This window comes from Phyllobates terribilis, unplaced genomic scaffold (assembly GCF_046119375.1).
Source record: "Phyllobates terribilis strain yellow unplaced genomic scaffold, ASM4611937v1 Scaffold_34__1_contigs__length_13252353, whole genome shotgun sequence".
NCBI classification, from domain to species: domain Eukaryota; kingdom Metazoa; phylum Chordata; class Amphibia; order Anura; family Dendrobatidae; genus Phyllobates; species Phyllobates terribilis.
This window is the reverse complement of record NW_027362794.1, coordinates 6,216,876-6,235,813: the sequence shown is the minus strand read 5'-3', so window position 1 is coordinate 6,235,813 and position 18,938 is coordinate 6,216,876. Positions and strand designations below refer to the sequence as shown.

At 44.1% G+C, this 18,938-nt stretch overlaps 1 long non-coding RNA gene across 1 annotated transcript in view; it reads left to right on the top strand.

Moving 5' to 3' along the window:
• Window positions 1–18,652, top strand: part of LOC141180637 (uncharacterized) — a 197,866-nt gene extending 179,214 nt beyond the window's left edge. Inside the window, exon 3 of the long non-coding RNA XR_012256289.1 lies at window positions 18,476–18,652. This is a non-coding gene — a long non-coding RNA (uncharacterized lncRNA). The remainder of the gene's footprint in view (window positions 1–18,475) is intronic.
• The last annotated feature ends 286 nt before the right edge of the window (window positions 18,653–18,938 follow it).

The window sequence follows — 18,938 nt, the reverse complement described above, 5'->3', positions numbered from 1 at the left end:
CACTCAGGAGAAATTGCACAACAGTTTTTACGTTCCATTTTCTCCTCTTACCCTTGTGGAACTAAAAAAAAATCACTGATCAAATTTTAACCCTTATAGCGCACTAATAAAAAAAAGTTTTGGTTCCAAAATTGTGCTGATGTAAAGTAGACATGTGGGAAATGTTATTTATTAACTATTTTGTGTAACATATCTCTCTGATTTAACGGAATAAAAATTGAAATTTTGAAAATTGTGAAATTTTCAAAATTTTCGCCAAATTTCCAATTTTTTCACAAATAAACGCAAGTGATATTGAAGAAATTTTACCACTATCATGAAGTACAATATGTCACGAAAAAACAGTCTCTCATAATCAGCGGGATCTGTTGAAGCGTTTCAGAGTAATTACCTCCTAAAGTGACAGTGGTCAGAATTGTAAACATTGGCCTGGTCATTAACGTGTAAACCACCCTCGGGGGTAAAGGGGTTAAAAATAGCCATTTAAAAACTGTGCAGAAGGGTGCAGAGGTCCTTAATCTGTTCCCACTCCGTAAACGTGATAGCCCCACGTCCGTACTGCGTTGGCACAGGCTATACGACATGACATACTGCGTCAGGGCTCGTTGCTGCTGCCACAGTCGCTGCAACATGTGCAGAGTGGAATTCCACCGCGTTGGCACATCACTATCAACCTGTTAACTGTCATGGAGAAAGACCTCTGTATCAATGCAAGTCGATGACATGAGGGGTGCGAACGGTGGAAGTGAGCACACAGCTTCCGGACTTTCTGAAGCAGCTCATCCAGGCCGGCATAGTGGCGGAGAAATCGCTGTACCACCAGGTTGAGGACATGAGCCATGCAAAGCACATGTGTGGGTTCGCCTTGGCGTAGAGCCGCAAACAGGTTCGCACCGTTATCGTACATGGCCTTCCCTGGCTCCAGGTTCAGTGGAGACAGCTATTGCTGAAACTGAGCCTGGAGAGCTGTCCACAACTCTTCAGCTGTATGACTGCGATCTTCAAGGCATATTAATTTGAAGACTGCCTGATTGCTGTGCTGCGCAGTATGGAGGTGGTGTGAATTTGCTCTGCACTGTTGGAACGCGTGTCTCGTTAAGGCAGAGGTTGATTGCCAAGTGAAGCACAGTGGATGGTCCATGCAATTTAGCAAATGGAGTTAGGGATTTAGTCAGGATTGATGGCTAATTATCTGCCTGTATTTTTCAGCATTAAGGACTCCATCATACAATTCCATCAGGGAGGCGTCTGATTGCCTCCAACATTATTCTGCAGCAGCAAAACGACCACAAATATACAGCCAATGTCATTAAGAACTGTAAATGGCATAAAGAAGAAAAAGGAGTCCTGGAAGTGATGATATGTCCCCACAGAGCCCTGATCTCAACATCAAGTTTGTCTGGGATTACATGAAGAGACAGAAGGTTTTGCGAAAGCCTACATAGGATCTGTGGTTAGATCTCCAAGATGTTCGGAACAATCTCCCTGTCGAGTTCCTTCAAAACTGTGTAAGTGCATCCAGAAGAATTGATGCTTTGATGATGTATTGTGTTCATTCACTTTGTATTTTGTTAATTGATAAAAATAGACACTTCTACATTTTAAACCATTTTCACTGTGCAGCATTTCTCCACACCTGCTTGTCTAGTTGATTGGAGGGGTTTCGGTCCTGAGGAAAGGTCTTGGGAGCCTGCCGACAACATCGTTCTCCCCCCTCTTCCCCCCTGCGATTTTTGAGCAGTTTCTCCGTCGGGTTGGCCTAAAGAACAGTGGGGCGTCAGGGGGGTGCTGCCACAGCAGTAACTCACGTGCCTCCTCAGCGTCGTCCTACTCTCCATCGTCAGCGTTCAGCGTCTCCTCCCATCAGGTCGGCTCGCTGAGGTTCGCCTCTTGCAGCTCTACTCTGCACAGCTGCAACAGCATGGTGTTTTCCATTTGGCCTTAGGGGGCGTGGCCGGTCTCTGCAGGAATTTAACCCTGCTTTGTACTGCAGAGATCAGGAGTGGTACCTGGCGACTACCTGCGGCCAAGACTATCCTCGCCACCAGAGGCTCTAGTGAAAACCAGTTAGTTGCTTAGTCACGCCACTCCAGGGTCAGCCCGGCCCCAGGAGCAGTGGGTCCACACCCAGCCATGTTACAGGAAGTTTCATCAGTTTTTATTTTAAGTACATTAAGACAACTTTTTCTGTTGAACAACTTCCTTTGTGGAGAAGCTGTCACTTGACATAAATGTGTAATTTTTTCCGTTCTCATGAATCTGCGTCATTTAGTTTTTCTTTCCTGTGCCCCTTCATTTCTAAAATATGGCACTTTACGCCTTGTGTAAAGTAGTCTTTTTAGCCAACTCGGAGTGGTCTTTAACCCCTTACTGGCCAGGGGCGTATGAGTACACCCCAGGCCATCACTCCCGGTTCCGCTCTGGCTCCGGCGCTGAGCCCGCACTGAACCAGGCACATGTCAGCTGATTCTTACAGCTGACATGTGGCTGCAACAGCCGTTGGTGGAATTGCAATCCACCCGCAGCTGTTAACCACTTAAATGCCGCTGTCAATCTGCAACAGCGGCATTAGCCCCGCCCATCGGTGACCTGTCACGTGATCGCAGGTTACCGATGCGTGGGCATGGCAACCCGGGATCTGCAGCAGACCCCTGTGGTTGTCATGTCTTGCTTGCTATGAGCGCCACCTAGTGGTTGGCGCTCATAGCGCATGAGCATTTATGCTACATAGAGGCAATCTGCTCATCGCCTTTCTGAAGTCGAGCCGATCAGGTATCTGCAGCTTCTGGTCTCCTGTGGAGACTATTGAAGCATGCAGAAAGTGGAAAAAATGTTTTTAAAAATATGAAAAAGGTAAAACAATATATAAAAGTTTAAATCGCCCCCTTTCGCCCCATTCAAAATAAAATAATAATAAAGAAAAACCACATATTTGGTATTGCTGCGTTCAGAATCGCCCATTCTATCAATATAAAAAAAAGAATTAATCCGATCGGTAAACGGCGTAACGAGAAAATTCTAAACGCCAGAATTATGTTTTTTGGTCGTCACAACATTGAAATAAAATGAAATAATGGACGATCAGCTCGACACACAAAAAATAAGCCCTCACTTGGCCCCAGATCCCGAAAAATGGAGACTCTACAGGTCTCGGAAAATGGCGCCATTTTTAGCAAACTTTGGATTTTTTTTTTCACCACTTAAATAAAAAAGAACCTATACATGTTTGGTGTCTACAAACTCGTAATGACCTGGAGAATCATAATTGCAGGTCAGTTATAGCATTCAGTGAACGTGGTAAAAAAAAAACCAACAACCGTGGAATTGTATTTTTTGTTGCAATTTCACCGCGCTTGGAATTTTTTTCCCCGTTCTCCAGTACATGATATGGTAAAACCAGTGATGGCGTTTAAAAGTACAACTTGTCCCGCAAAAAATAAGCCGTCACATGGCAATATTGACCTAAAAATAAAAAGGCTATGGGTCTGGGAAGAAGGGGAGCAAAAAATGAAAATGCAAAAATGGAAAATGCTCCGGTCATTAAGGGGTTAAAAAGCCTCCCATGTAGAGGAGTTTTGTATCACTACCACTTAGCTAAAGGGAGAAGATTAATATATAAGTAAGAGGAGTGGAGTGGCCGATGGAAAAGGGAATAAAACCAATCCCAGATTCAGAAGAACAGCGGCATTTACACCAAATAAATGTTACAGATTTATGACAAGTGACAGATCCTATTTAATGTGATTGTTTCTGTGACAAAACAGACATTTTCTGATGTTCTATAACTCCTTTCCATATAAATGTATTGTGGGCTGTAGATGGCACCGTGTATGCTATCATTGTAATCTCCATTACTGGATAGAATTAGAGAAGAAAGACTAAGGCCAGAAGCTGTGACAAAAAATTATCAAAAGTGACTGCAGATTTTATTTGTATTTTTTTTAGGCAAAAGGAGTTAATAACAGCGACCACCTGACTGGGGTCTTGCATCTTCAAGCAACTATTCCCAATCATCCGGGGAATCTACAAGAAGAAATGTCTTGTTTGCAGCCACTGATTTCTCTGCCTCCATTCAGTCCACAGTTGTGGATTTGTCCGGCTGAATCTTCCATGAGGCTTTTCCTCTCCATCACTGACTGCGAGGATCCATCACATAGCTGCCATAGATTCAGCTTATGTGCTCAGACATCACTGGGAGCCCCCCAGCAATGTATACATGACATTGCCAGAGCAGACCACCCCACTGTATCCAGAGCTGATCCCTCCGTACTAGGACCCTGTAATAGAAGTGGACGGCCCCCACACACAGGGGGCAGCTGTGGACGTGGTCCTGTGCCGGCTTCATTAGGGCAAGGTATATAGAGGATCTCATCTGTACCGAGAAGCCGGACGAGCAGTCCTGCAGCAGAAGTGACCGAACACTGCGAGTGTCAGTACCTAGGACCACCTCTTGGGAGGAGGAGGATGTTTTAATGAAGTATACAAACTTAGGACACTATAGTCCTGATTGATCAATGCAATTATGCCAGAATTCTGGTGTAAATCACTTTGAAAAGTCACAATTTTTGTGCATAGTTGAGTTGATCAAAAATGTTGTGACGTTTGGTGTTTTCACGTCAGTTTTGCCCAGCTTCACCAAAATGGGCAGAGTTGGGGCAGGATGGAAGTGTGGCACCACAGCTTGTCTAATTCATGACAAACTGTGGCTTCCCTTACACCAGAAATCTTACTCCAGTCCATGACTGGAGCAAGATTTGTGGCAAGGTGCACGCACCACTTGTCAGAAGCGCATAATTCATGCGCCACTTAATGAATCTGGACCGTCTGACTCCAGCACGCTCCCTCATCAAGAGCAGCTTGAATATGGCCAGTCTTAATGAATCCCTGTCCTAAGTGCTTTATTAGTTAAAGAATAACCGTTGTTTTAATTTTTGTTTTGTAAATTAATATTACACATGAAAATAAGTAATTTTATAATCTTATCAGAGAAGTCTTCTTTCTCCTGCTGGATTGATCTTTCAGTCTCAATTCGCGGTAACATCTGTAAAATCTGTATTCAGTGAAGACAAACTTTCCTATTAGTGAGATAGATGACAGTTAGTGCTATTAATACTCTTTAAAGAAGGAATGGGAGGAGCTAGCGGAAGGGGGAGGAGCTAGCGGAAGGCACAGACCTTCTGCTGCAAGTTCTCCTGAAACCACAGTTACTTCTCCATGGAAGATTGCAGCTGGTGTTTATAAATAGAATCCTAGAACATTAGAATTGGAGGAACCTCCAGGGTCCTAGTGTCCAACCCCTGCTCAATGCAGGATTCACTAAACCATCTCAGACAAATGTCTGTCCAGCCTCTGTTTGAAGACTTCCATTGAAGGAGAATTCACCACCTCTCGTGGCAGTCTGTTCCATTGAAAAACGCACCAAATCTGCAGCGTGTGCACACAGCCTTGTTGTTCTTTTGGTCACAGGCAGGTCTTTGCACAGTCCTGAATGATAAGTACAGCACATACACGCTAAGGCTATGTGCCCACGTAGCAGATTTGATGCAGAGCGTTTTTGCCTCTCTCTGGCAGATTTACATGCAGATTTACATGCAGATTTACATGCATTTTTTCTGCCAGAGAGAAGTGTTTTTTCAGCATTTTTTCAGCGTTTTCACATGCGTTTTTTCAAGCACTTTTCCAAGTGATTTTGAGCATAACTTGGAAAAGTGCTTGACAAGTTGGTCACACAATATAAATCCATGCAAATTTTAATATTAGACAAAGATAACACAAGTAAACACAAAATGCAGTTTTTAAATGAAGATCCTAATTATTAAGGGAAAAAGAAATCCAAACCTACAGGGCCCTGTGTGAAAAAGTGATTGCCCTCTAAACCTAATAACTGGTTGAAGCACCCTCAGCAACAACAACTACAATCAAGTGTTTGGGATAATTGACAATGAGTCTTTTACAACACTCTGGAGGAATTTTTGCCCACTCATCTTTGCAAAATTGTTGTAATTTAGCCACATTTAGCCGCTTTCTTAAGGTCAGGACTTTGACTAAGCCACTGCAAAGTCTTAATTTTGTTTTCCTTAAGCCACTCAGAGGTGGACTTACTGCTGTGTTTTGGATCATTGTCCTGCTGCATAACCCAAGTGCACTTCAGCTTGAGGTCATGAAGAGATGGCCGGACATTCTCTTTCAGGATTTTTTGGTTAACCAGCAGAATTCATGGTTCCATTTACCACAGCAAGTCTTCCAGGTCCTGAAGCAGCATAACAGTCCCAGACAATCACGCTACTGCCACCATATTTTACGGTTGGTATGATGTTCCTTTTTTGAAATGCAGTGTTACTTCTACGCCAGATGTAATGGGACATACACCTTCCAAAAAGTTCAACTTTTGTCTTGTCAGTCCACAGAGTATTCTCCCAAAAGTCTTGGCGATCATCAAGATGTTTTCTGCCAAAACTGAGATGAGCCTTTGTTCTTATTGCTCAGCTGTGGTTTTCATCTTGGAACACTGCTATGCGTGTCATTTTTGCCCAGTCTCTTTCTTATGGTGGAGTCATGAACACTGTCCTTAACTGAGGCAAGTGAGACCTGCAGTTCTCTGGATGTTGTTGTGGGGTCTTTTGTGACCTCTTGGATGAGTCTTTGCTGCGCTCTTGGGGTAATTTTGATCAGCCGGCCATGCCTAGGAAAGTTGACCATTGTTCCATATTTTCACCTATTGTGGATAATGACTCCCACTGTGGTTTGCTGGAGTCCCAAATCTTTAGAAATGGCTTTAGAACTTTTTCCAGACTGATAGATCTCAATTACTTTGTTTCTCATTTGGTCCTGAATTTCTTTGGATCGCAGCATGATGTCTAGCTTTAGAGGATCTTTTGTTCTACTTCACTTTGTCAGGCATGTCCTATTTAAGTGATTTCTTGATTGAGAACACGTGTGGCAGTAAACAGGGCTGTGTGGGGCTACGGAAATTGAACTCAGCTTCCCAAAGATGTGACAAATCACAGTTAATTTATGTTTTAAGGAAGGAGGGGCATCACTTTTTTCACACAGGGCCCTGTAGGTTTGGATTTCCTTTTCCCTTAATCATAAAAACCTTCCTTTTAAAAACTGCATTTTGTGTATACTTGTGCTATCTTTGTCTAATAGGAGTCTGCTGCTGACATTGGTATTGGGGTAATGTCCCCTAATTCTGTTAATATCCTCCATCCTGGTATGTATGGTCCCCCCTTCCTGGTATGCATGGCACCCCCTGATCCCCATCCTAGTTTTCATGGCACCCCTTGATCTACCATCCTGGTATGCATGGCACCCCCTGATCCCCATCCTAGTTTTCATGGCACCCCTTGATCCCCCATCCTGGTATGCATGGCATCCCTTGATCCCCCATCCTGGTATTCATGGCACCCCTTTGATCTACCATCCTGGTATGCATGGCACCCCCTGATCCCCATCCTAGTTTTCATGGCACCCCTTGATCCCCCATCCTGGTATGCATGGCACCCCTTGATCCCCCATCCTGGTATGCATGGCATCCCTTGATCACCCATCCTGGTATGCATGACACCCCTTGATCCCCCATTCTGGTATGTATGGCACCCCTTGATCACACATCCTGGATATATACAGTAACAGACCAAAAGTTTGGACACACCTTCTCATTTAAAGATTTTTCTGTATTTTCATGACTTTGAAAATTGTACATTCACACTGAAGGCATCAAAACTATGAATTAACACATGTGGAATTATATACTTAACAAAAAAGTGTGAAACAACTGAAAATATGTCTTATATTCTAGGTTCTTCAAAGTAGCCACCTTTTGCTTTGATGACTGCTTTGCACACTCTTGATAGTCCTACTGAATAGAATTTGTACTATGGCAAGAAAAAAAGCAGAAAAACACATCCCCTACATGAGACACCCATTCAGGGCCAGCGTAAGGGCAGGCTTACTAGGCATCTGCCTGGGGCCTCCAGCCCATGGCGTGCCGCTATAGGGCCCATGAGTTCGTCCCCCCGCATCGCGCATTGAACTGTATCGGTAGCGGGGGAATGACTGTGCCTGCAGAGTGGAGCTGCTGAGACGCTCTGCAGAGCATGGAGCAGCTGGAGAATGAGGAGAGGTGAGTATTGTATGTATTTGTTTTTTATACGTGGTGACCATAATACTGCAGAACTGGGGGGCTGCATTATACTCTATGGTTGGGGCCGAATTATACTTTATCGAGGACTATGGGTTGCATTATATTATATGTACTATATGTTTGGCTGCATTATACTATAGGGAGGCTGCATTATACTCTATTAAGGACTGAGGAGAATGCATTATACTATATGAAGGACTATGGGGAGTGCATTATACTATATGAAGGACTATGGGGAGTGCATTATACTATATGAAGGACTATGGGGAGTGCATTATACTATATGGAGGGCTATGGGGAGTGCATTATATTATAAGGAGGGCTATGGGGAGTGCATTATACACATTATACAGAAGCTCCTTTTGAACAAGGGGTCCTATGTGCAAATATTACATCACCTAGAATAAAGTTTTGAGTTGAAAACTGTTTGATTTCAGTTTGTAATAACCTGCTAATGCTTATAATTTCAAAAATGACCATTTTTTTGTTCTTTATTAAAATGAAAAGGTTGAAAACTCTGCTGTGCATAATAATTTGGAACATGCATTTTGAGTGCAGTTTGAGTGTTTTATTTTTTTTAAAATATACTGTTATCATAGGCAGTTTGTACAAAAACCTTTCAATTGTACTCTAATAGTTATTTGACTGGAAAATTACAATGACTGCAATTCATATAGGTAATTTGGGAAAATCTGAGAAAATATTATTTGCATAATAATTTGGAACACAGTGTATATGGAGGACTATGAGGTGCATTATACTATATGGAGAACTATGAGGTGCATTATACTATATAGAGAGCTATGGGGAGTGTATTATACTATTTGGAGGAATATGGGCCACATTATACAATATGGAGGTCTGTGGGGCACATTATACAATATGGAGGACTATGGGGAGTATATTATACTATATGGAGGGCTATCGGGAGTGTATTATACTATTTGGAGGACTATGAGCCTCATTATACAATATGGGGGGCTGTGGGGCACATTATACAATATGGAGGACTATGGCATGTATTATACTAAACAAGCAAAATGCTGCCTATTCATCGAGTAATTGGATTGTTTATGCCAGAACAAAAATCCTTGTTCTCAGCAGCACATCGCCCGGTGGATAACATGATGCTGTATGGGGACAGATTGATCTATTAGTGATTGCTCTGTATCCATCATTCTTCCTCAGCTGGTGTAAAGAGGTCGGGAAACAAGCGTTGAACGGCTTCAGTATTGTGGATTGCGCTCGTTTAGCGGCCTGATCTCAGCGCATGTAAATACAAGCTAAATGTTTGTGTGGTGCTGTATGTCAGCATTTGGGACCCCACTTTAAACTTTTCCCCAGGGCCCCACTTTATCTAAAATCGGCCCTGCACCCATTTAAATGGTTCCCGTCCGCTGCACAGACTGGGAGAGAGAGGGGAGACTATTTGTGGCTTATGTAGTGGCGCTCAGTTTTGTGGACATCGGAGGGAAAGTTTTCTTTTCATTTATGAAATTCAATTCATGTGCTAAATTTAAAAAAATAATATTAGTAACAATTCAACTTTATTTTAATCCTTAGGTTATGGGTGAGGATCTTTTGGCAGAAAGAACAGAGGAAGGACAAACGGACACAAAAACCACTCAGACATTGGCCTCTTACATAATGCCGTCTGACGCCGAGTTCAGAGTCAAATGGTTTCAGAAAGCGACCACTTTCCTAATGAGCAGCGAGTAAAGATGATCAGCTCTCCGCCATCACTGACTGTCTGCCAACTGGAGCTTGTCCATCTCTAATCATTCCTGCTCAATGGGGGCCACAATATTTTTACTTCACAGTAATCCCTGACATCTTTTCGGAGTATATTGTATACATAGTGATCTTTATACGGTTGGAGCACTTAGCAAATCAGATGGCATGCAGGTAGCGTTGTGCGAGATACAGTATGCCGTCCTGCTTCTATCATTAGAGGGTCCTGCTAGAGAACAGCGGCCACACTATTATACTGTGTCCAGAGTTACAGGAGTCTGTCAGATGTGGACTGCTACTTTGCAAAAAATGCTTAATAAGTTATTTTTTTTCAAACTGGATTGATATGCAAAATATTTTTAATAAAATCATTTTCTTATACTTGCAGGGTTTCTGTTTATTCAGTAATGTTGTAGCTGTTTTCTCTCACGCTGTGGATGATTATAAATGAATACAGTTTCCTACATAATCATTGCAGCGGATCAGTTAAAAACGGGTGCCGTATGTGTTGTACCCAGGGCCGGCATCACCACCCGGGCAAGAGCCTGGGCCCTGAGCGAGCAGGGGGCCCACTCACCCTCTGGGACACCAGCACGCTATGGGGCCCATGAGTCGGCGGGGCCTGATGCCAGCGAATGGGCACTTGCACTGGGCCTTCCCCAGTGCTTTAAACTGTTTGCAATACTTACCTCTCCCTGTTCCTCTGCTGCTCCTCTGTCTTCTGCGTCTTCTTACTCTGTGACATCTCAGGGCAGAGGGCGCGATGACGTCACTACAGAGTGTCCTCTGCTGATCAGTCCCAGTGCAGAGAGTCGGAAGGCGCTGATGAGACAGGCCTGCTTCCAGCAAGGAGCGGTGAGTATTTGATTTTTTTTTTATGTAAGGAGTATTATATGGGGCTCATTATGTAAGGAGTATTATATGGGGCTCATTATTTATTGAACAATATATGGGGTCCATTATGTATGGAGTATTATATGGGGCTTATTATCTATTGAACAATATATGGGGCTCATTATGTATGGATGTAAAATATTAATCTCTTATGATATAAAATATTACATATAAGCTCTCAGAAGCTTAGTCTCATGCTTAGTAGGTTCAGAGCGTGACAGAGGTTATTCTGAGAACCTTGGCAGACACACCTGTGCTGTACATCAAATCTATAGGACTCGTTGTCAAGATGGGTTATTTAGAGATAACTAATGATGAAAAGTCCTTAGCCATATGTTTGAAATATGCAACATGAAGTAATTGTACACAGTCGAAAATACATACTCTATTATAGGTATGGAGGTTACTGCCATATCAGCAAACCGCCATATTGGGTTATGTAACTGTAAAAATAGTCTCTAATGTATATCCATGAGGCAAGATGGTATATAAGGAGAGGCATCAGTATGGTGGGTAGATTCTCATACCTTGAAGTCTCCACCACGGACCATCACATACTGACAAAACTGGATACGTAAGAACTTATAATTGTTTCTATTTTCTGTTAACCTGATACTCCTTTTGTTGTGTGCTATGAACTATTTTCTTTCCATTTTTTGTAATCACCTTTTTGAATGAACATTAAATAAGCTTTTATTTTATCCACACAATTCAAAGACTGATTTCCCTTTTATCCTCACTGTGCCCTTATCTAAGATAAGGAAGTGTTAATTTTTCTAACAATGGAGTATTATATGGGGCCCATTATGTATGGAGTATTATATGGGGCTCATTATCTATTGAACAATATATGGGGCTCATTATATATGGAGTATTATATGGGGCTCATTATCTATTGAACAATATATGGGGCCCATTATGTATGGAGTATTATATAGGGCCCATTATCTATGGAGCATTATATGGGGCCTATTCTTTATGGAGCAATATATTGGGCCGACTATTTATGGAGCAATATATAGGGCCCATACTGTATGGAGCAATATATGGGGCTCATTTTACTTTATGGAGCAATATATGGGGTCCATTATACTGAATGGAGCAATATATGGGGATCATACTGTATGGAGCATTATATGCGGTCCATTATTCTGTATGGAGCAATATATGGTGCCCATAGTACTGGATGCAGGACCATGTGCTGCCCATAATACTATATGGATGACCATGTGGGGCCCATAATACTGTATGGAGGACCATGTGGTGTCCATAATACTGTATGGAGGACTATATTGTCTGCACTGTGCGCTGGGAGGATTCGCCGGTTTCTGAGCTGTTGTAGACTTTACAATAGATATCACTCATGTAATGTGAGAAGTCAGTGAAATCTTTAGCATTGTACTATACCTATATTTCTGTGCATCATGAATCGTGGTAGGTGTGAAAGGGGCCCACTGAGACTTTTGCCCGGGGCCCATGAAATCCTGGAGCCGGCCCTGGTTGTGGCATCTATTTCTTTTTGTACTGTATGCATGAGTTTTAATGGCGAATTTCTTTCAAAAAACAGTGGGATAAACAGTCATCTGAACTTGTCCCTTAACTTACATTGGTCTGTGAGGTGATCTGAAAGAAGAAAATCCAATGCTGACTTCTATAACATTTGGGGTAACTTTCCCGCATTGGTCTCTACATAATCTGTGAATTCAGGGAACTGCTAGATCTGCAGCAGATAAGAGGGATTATATCAAAATGCCATCATGCAGACCAGCAAGTGACACATCGCTGGGATAAGGTCCTCTGCCCCGACTTGTTGCTTTTAGATTACATAGCAAAAACCTGATGACAGTTTCCCTGTAATAAAATATCAGAGCTTCTCACATGGGAAATACAGCGGGTGGCAGATACTGGCCTGGAATCCTGCAAATACACAGTACTGCCGTCGCCTATACAGTGCATTGTGAAAGGATTTGGCCCCCTTAAACTTTTCTACCTTTTGCCACATTTCTGGCTTCAAACATCTACTATATTATTGTCTTATCCCATCTGTCTGTCTGTCCGTCCTGGAAATCCCGCGGGATTTCTGAAAAAAGATGGCGGCCGTTAGCGGCTCATCTGGCGGACGGAGGTCAGCGGCGATGCAGCGGGGAGATGAGCGGCACTAGCAGCACAACTATCCCGACCGGCGCCGCTGACCTCCATGCGGCTAACGTCGGAAGATCAGCGGCTCAGCCCGCTGATCTCCCAACAGCAAGTGTGAACGGAGGACCGGGGAGCGGAGCCGCCGGTCGGGATGCTTCTGCTGCGAGCAGCCGCTCATCTCCCGGCTTCTCGCAGCAGAAGGAGCCGCACAAGCAGCGCCGCTCCCAGGCCCACACTAATACGACGCTGATTGGTCGCGGTGGCCGACCGCAACCAATCAGCGAGATGGGCGGCAAATTTAAACGCCGCTGTGCTGATTGGTCGCGGTGGCCGACCGCGACCAATCAGCGATATAGGCTGCAAATTTAAACGCCGCTCTGCTGATTGGTCGCGGTGGCCGACCGCGACCAATCAGCGAGATGGGCGGCAAATTTAAACGCCGCTCTGCTGATTGATCGCGGCCGGCCACCGCGACCAATGAGCGAGATGGGCGGCAAATTTAAACGCCGCTCTGCTGATTAATCGTGGCCAGCCACCGCGACCAATCAGCGATATCAGCGGCAAATTTAAACGCCGCTCTGCTCATTGGTCGCGGCCGCCGGCGACTGCTACCAATCAGCGATTTTGGAGCCAAATTTAAACACCGCTCTGCTCATTGGTCCCGGCCGCCGGCCGGCTGAGACCAATCAGCGAGATTGCCGGAAAATTTAAACAACGCTCTGCTGATTGGTCTATTTTATCGCCAAATTTAAACAAGCTCTCCCGTCCTCACTAACACAGTTCGCTGATTGGTCGCGGCCGCCACCCGTGACCAATCACCGATATTGCCGCCAAATTTAAACACCGTTTTGCTGATTAGTCGCGGTTGCCGTCCGCGACCAATCAGCGATTTTGGCGCCAAATTTAAACAACGTTCTGCTGATTGCGCCCGGTCGGCCGCATACATATTCTAGAATACCCGATGCGTTAAAATCAGGCCACCATCTAGTAAAGATATAAAATTCTATTTTTCTGGGGAAGAATCAACAACAAGTGGGACACAATCGTGAAGTGGAACGAAATTTATTTGCTATTTTAAACTTTTTTAACAAATTGAAAAGTGGGGCGTGCAATATTATTCGGCCCCCTTGAGTTAATACTTTGTAGTGCCACCTTTTGCTGCGATTACAGCTGAAAGTCGCTTAGGGTATGTCTCTATCAGTTTTGCACATCGAGTGGCTGAAATTCTTGCCCATTCTTCCATGCAAAACAGCTCGAGCTCATTGAGGTTGGATGGAGGGCGTTTGTGAACAGCAGTTTTCAGCTCTTTCCTCTGATTCTCGATTGGATTCAGGTGTTTACGCCAAACATATCGTTTTGCATTGTGGCCAAAAAGTTCGATTTTGGTTTCATCTGACCAGAGCACCTTATTCTACATGTTTGGTGTGTCTACCAGGTGGCTTGTGGCAAACTTCAAACGAGACTGTTTGTGGATATCTTTGAGAAATGGCTTTCTTCTTGCCATTCTTCCATAAAGCCCAGATTTGTGCAGTGTACAACTGATTGTTGTCCTATGGACAGACTATCCCACCTCAGCTCTAGATCTGTGCAGTTCATCCAGAGTGATCATGGGCCTTTTGGCTGCATCTCTGATCAGTCTTCTCCTTGTTCGAGATGAAAGTTTAGAGCAGTGTTTCCCATACTCCAGTCCTCACAGACCCCACAGGTCATGTTTTCAGGATTTCCATAGTATTGCACAGGTGAGAGAATTCCTGATGCCTTGATGATACTTCCATCACCTATGCAATACTAACGAAATCCTGAAAACACGACCTGTGGGGGTCCGTGAGGACTGGAGTTTGGGAAAAACTGGTTTAGAGGGACGGCCGGGTCTTGGTAGATTTGCATTGGTCTGATACTCCTTCCATTTCAATATGATCGCTTGTGACGCGCCCCCTGGGCCTGTGCTGCTGCTGCTGTGCAGGGGAATACCCGGAGCCGGATCGCTGGGGGTTGTAGTTCTCCGTGGCGGTGACCCGGTCCGTGCCCAGGGTGGTCAAACCAGTGGCAGTCTAATTGCTGAAATAAGTGTCCGACTACGCCACCCGTGGATTGCGGTCAGTGGGGACCCCCGCTGCGCTGCCGACCGCTGAGGCTGATGTTGGTTGCGCAGCCGAGTATGGGATAACTCCCCACGGGAGGAGTATTGCCTCAGGGCAGCTAATGTGGATGATGATGGGAGTGATGGTGTGAGGGTCCCAGTGCTAATGGTGCTGGAGCGGCAAGGAATCACAGAGACGTGAGGTGCAGTTCAGGGTCTTTACTGATGGTACAAGACAGACCCTCCCGGGAGTACTGGCTAGTATAAGGGGCCTGGTCAGTCTGCGAGCAAGCAGGAGTTCCCCTGGCCAGGTGGAGTTGTAGGCCTCCCCGTTAATCTGCACTCTTCCTGGCTACCTTGCTGTCAGCAGTTACAAGTAGCCCACGTCCCTGAGTATACCGTGTGGTGCTCACCCGTATGGCTGGTGACTTGGGGCCTTCTGTTAGCCTCCGCTCCTGGATGGCGGCGCTGGTCCCTTCTCTGTGACTGAGCCTCCGGGCTTCTATGGCCAGAGGACCTGGAATCCCCTGCCGGCTGGTTTCTGCTGCTGGACCTGGATGTCCCCACAGCCTCGGACTCCTGTGTCCGGTTTTAGTATCTTCGTCCAGGGCGAACTCTGCTCAGCTCCAGCCCCTGAACTTCTGCTACTGCTCCTACAGAGCTCCTAGTTCTTCCTTTCCCTCTCCAGGCTCTGACTCTGTCTGCAGCTTCACTCTGACTGCTCTAATCCCGCCCCAGACCCAGTTTAAAAGGGCAGATTCCTCCCCTCCCAGGTCTGGGCGGACCGTGTTGCATGTTTAGGGATCCTGACCAGAGAAACCTCCCACTTGCTCTCAGACATAATATCTCTATTACTGTGGCAACCAGACCCCTGGGGTGTCACACTTGCACAGTGCTCCTTGAGATGTTTAAAACTTGGGAAATCTTTTTGTATCCAAATCCGGCTTTGAACTTCGCCACAACAGTATCTCGGACCTGCCTGGTGTGTTCCTTGGTCTTCATGATGCTCTCTGCACTTGAAACAGAACCCTGAGACTATCACACAGCAGGTGCATTTATACGGAGACTTGATTACACACAGGTGGATTCTAGTTATTGTTACCAGTCATTTAGGACAACATTGGATCATTCAGAGATCCTCACTGAACTTCTGGAGTGAGTTTGCTGAACTGAAAGTAAAGGGGCCGAATAATATTGCACGCCCCACTTTTCATTTTTTATTTTTCTTTAAAAAGTTTAAAATATCCAATAGATTTCATTCCCACTTGTTGTTGATTCTTCCCCCCAAAATTTGAATTTTATATCTTTATGTTTGAAGCCAGAAATGTGGCAAAAGGTAGAAAAGTTCAAGGGGGCCAAATCCTTTCACAATGCGCTGTATGTACCACTCGCCGACCTCCCTCTGTGAGAAGCTGATGGTTATTAATTATGGAATACAATGTTTTATTATAGCGGTGAGTGCTGCATTCACTTCTTACACTCATTCATGTGGATTTGTCTGATTAGTGACCTGCACCAGCTTATATCATGGGGCTGCTCAAAGTATAACAATTTACCAAAAAGGTGTGGTCTGTTTATTTCCTTTTGGTTTCCATTTTTTTTTACTTTTTTTTTCTTTTCTTTACCTGGATCTTTCTGTAAAAAATAAATAAATAAAAAATAAAATATAGTCAACCTCTGGTATGCTCTACTACCATGAGATCCCCAGAATAAAGGCAGAATTTAATAAAAGGTTACACATTTATCCAAGACATTGAAAGTTATGGTTAAAAAGGTAAAAAGACTTTTCTTTTTTTGCAGCAAAATTGGCTACAATTGCCCAGACAGGTTATATTTGTCCACAGCGTCGGACTGGGGAGACTGGGGCCCACCCTACAGCTAGATGCAGATACCTGTTAGCCGTTATCCCCGTTATAGTGGGACCTCGACTGTAAAACACAGGCGGCTCCTGCACATCTACTGTGCGCACAGCACAACTGGGATGGACAATTACGGTAGTTTGCATTAAAGGGCTTCTTTGGTGAAAACAAGTTATCGCCGATCCATGGGCTCCTCAGGATTGGTGATAACTTAATGATCGTTTGGGTCCGTCCATTGGAAACCGCACTGATCAGGATTGGGAAGTTTTATCCCTGACAGGACACTTTTATCCCCATTTTAAAATGCAGCGGCAGGTGGGATGTCTGACTGCAGATCCATTCATTCTCTTTGGGACTTCCAGAAAAAAACAAGAGCAGCGCTCGCAGCCATTGAGGGAATGAATGGATCAGTGGTGAAGTCGCACATGCTGCTCCAGTCTAGTGGGGATAAAAGCTCCACATTCTACCAATCGTTGCGGGTCCCAGCAGTCAGACCCCCACCAATCAATACCTTATCACTTATCCTTTGGAGAGGTGATTACTTGTTTTCACAGTAGATTTCCTGTAAGTACATCTTGTTCCAAGTATTTAATCACAAATCTAAATAAAGATTATTCTCCTAATTAATATCTGAGAGAACAATTGGCTGCTATACACAACACAATCCACTTTTTCAAGACCAATAATACCACATTCAAGGGAGAACTAACGCGACACTGTGACCAGACCACATATTACCAGCATAAAGCGACCGAATAATCCCACGTAGAAGGGAGAAATACAGCCACACAGTGACCAGACCACATATTACCACCACATAGTGACCGAATAATACCACATATTGTATAAGGGACAAATATCGCCACACCATGACCAGACCAGATTTTACCAGCATATAGCGACCAAATTATTCCACATAGAAGGGAGAACTACCGTCACACCGTGAGCAGACCACATATGATCACCACATAGTGAGCGAATAATACCACATACTGTAAAAGGGAGAAATATCGCCACACCATGACCAGACTAGATATTACCAACATATAGCGACCAAATAATTCCACATACAAGGGAGAAATACCACCACACCATGTCCACACCACATAGTGACCAAATAATAACACATACAGGGATAAATACCACACCATGACCGGACCAGATATTACAACATAGTGACCGAATATTACAATACTGATCATTAATGAAATGTCCTCGGACGCACATTCAGTTGAAACCAGTGGGCCCCCTCTATGTCCTTCTCAGGGTCCTGCCAAGGATCCTGGCCCACCGGATAATCGTCCAGTGTCCCGGTGCTCCAGTCAGACCCTGTTTGCCCACCAAACTCATTCATTTAAATGTCTGATTTTAGAGTTTGCATTGTGTTCCTTTTCTTTGCTTATAAAAACATAATAATTATAGTCTATGGACCTTTTCTGATGCTGATGGTTCACAAAAGAAATTTGAGACATGTTTGATTGTAATCTGATTTGCAGATAAAACTGGCCCATTCAAATGATTGGATTGTCAAAAAAAAGATACATTTGCATCCTTGTTCTGTATGTTTTTCACTGACTAATGTTAGAAGTTTGTGAACCTTCATCACTTTTTTTCTCTCATCAATAGGTGGCAGAAAATGTCATTTTTCAACATGAGGAGAGAAAACTTCCTTCCATCACTTTACCTGATGGGCCCATGTGTCAGATCAGCAGAGAAGCAAATAGGCAGCAATTGCTCATTTTTAACTCCTCTTTAGCTCATAATGTGGAGTAACATTGTGTGGATCAGACACACAAAAACTCTGTTCAAAGGTCGGCTTAGGGTTTACTTCATGTACACACAAATTGCCAAAGGCAAATAGAGATCCCTTAATAAAGACCGAAATATAAAACATAACTTTTATTTTGATTATTAGATATAATAACGGAAAATATAACACACACTTAAGCCCCCGTCTCACATAGCGAGATCGCTGCTGTGTCACGGTTTTGGTGACGCAACAGCGACCTCACCAGCGATGTCGCTATGTGTGACACTTTGCAGCGATCAGGCCCCTGCTGTGAGGTCGCTGATCGCTGCAAAGTGTCCT